This window comes from Morone saxatilis, unplaced genomic scaffold (assembly GCF_004916995.1).
Source record: "Morone saxatilis isolate NCDOM2014 unplaced genomic scaffold, NCSU_SB_2.0 Contig20, whole genome shotgun sequence".
In the NCBI taxonomy this organism is placed as follows: Eukaryota; Metazoa; Chordata; class Actinopteri; family Moronidae; genus Morone; species Morone saxatilis.
The window spans coordinates 19,096,596-19,098,594 of NW_023339763.1; positions in this window are offsets into that span (position 1 = coordinate 19,096,596).

Below are 1,999 nucleotides of genomic sequence, written 5' to 3' on the forward strand. Positions count from 1 at the left end.
CCAAAACCTGAGAACTGAAAAAAAAAATAGCTGTTAGAAGATGATTATTGAACAGTTTGAAGAGTCATTCATATTTCAATCAGGAGGGAAAAACTAGATTTAACTGATATGTGCACAGTGCTGATGAGAAATGTGGAAAGTCTTAGACCCCATTATGACATCATTGTATTTTAAGGGTTTGGTGAAGCTGTGATTAGTATAGGAAAGCCCCTGATGGAGTTTAGACACTGGTGGTGGTGGTAGTGATGAAGGAATGAAGAGAATGAAGATCTGGATGATGATGAGGAGTGGACTGATGAGCTTTAATAGCCCCTGATGAGCTCAACCTGGGCACTGGATGTGATGAACTGGAGGTGAATGGGGTGGAGGAGCGTTGCAACAAATTTGCACTGAAATGACAGCTGAAAGAGAGAAGAACAGATTTAAAGTTTGACAGCAGCAATATGATTGGCTCGAGGAGATTGTGGCCAAGTCTGATTGGATTAACTGAAAGAGTAAACGCCCATAGCTGATTAGAAAGGAGAGTGAGAGAATTGCGAATTAATGAGGCATAATGATGTCTTCCTGATTGAACTATGTGTTGAATCTCCAACTGTGCTAAACTTTGGGTGCTGAATTTTCAGCTTTTTTATAATAAAAAGAATATTTTGAATAAAACAATCCTGATGAGGAACCAAAATGTATTTCTGTTCCACATCTCACATTTATTCACATAGCAATGAGACATCCTTGCTACGAAATATTTACTTTTCCCCTCAATATCCAATGTGATCGTTCAGAGGCAGTGATTTACAAAAACACACAAATGAAACATGATTAGACAAAAAAGGACAAACTGTTTCTCAGTCAAGTAGGACAGTCTTTTTTAAGTTTGAAGAAGAACAGATAATCCTGTTTGAAAATCCTCGCCTGACTGAAAACAAAAATTACAATCACGTGCCGGTTTGGCAGTGGGAAGATGTGATGATAACACAGACATCTTGACAGAATATTAAGAAACAGATTCCAGCTGCATGGTTCATTTGTGCTCTCTATTTTGAGCATGGGCAAACACACACACACACACACACACACACACACAGCAAGAGAGACCACCACCACCTGTCCACAAAGAGTAGCCAAGTTGCATAAATTCAGCCAGCATGCACATAAGCTTTTTCTTAATGGTATTAGTTTTATTAAGTGACTCCTGTAGTATGTATTTACTATCTGAGCCCATCCAGAACAACCGCGTCAGTAATATCCCCCTGATGTAATTGTAAAACAGCTAGGCTAAATTGGTTTACAAAATGTAATTTTATTTCAGTTTGGAGCACCACCTCAGTAATTTGAGCCACATCACCGTGATTACTACCACTTCAGAATAAATAGTGCAATAGTGTAATTCATACAGATGTCAGGGTACCTACAGTAGATTTGTGTTGCAACAAATTTGTCTTTGGTAATACTCTGCTTTAATTTCACTCTTGGAGAAAATCTCTCACACCTACACACAAACATTCTGTTTCCATTAGTTCTCTTTTTACATTAACTAATTTAAAAAAGAGTGCAGGCTTAATGGTAGTGAATCAAGAAAACAATTCAGTATGTAGTATTCAGTATGCAGGTTATGGCGCAACATATTCCTGACTTGACTGTTTCTGAGTCCTTGGAACAGACAAGAATAACTGGAGTGGGCTGGTATGGTATATATTGTAGGATAACTGAAATACGTCTAAAGGCAACAATGTTGAAGTATCACTTTAAGAAAGTGAACTCATACATACTGTAAGCCTAATAACCTAAAACCTAAAAGCTGAACTGTTTTTAGGTCCCCGCCATCTGGGCGACTATGTGGTTTTACTGTTTTAACAACACTTCACAATTCAGGATTGGAAGCCAAGACAGCTTCAAGCGCATACACAGTACTGTTCTTCCAATATACAGCATTGAGGTCCACTTCATACCACAGTCAAGCTCCAGCTAACAAGCTCAGCTACGTCTCTCGGGGACAGGGATT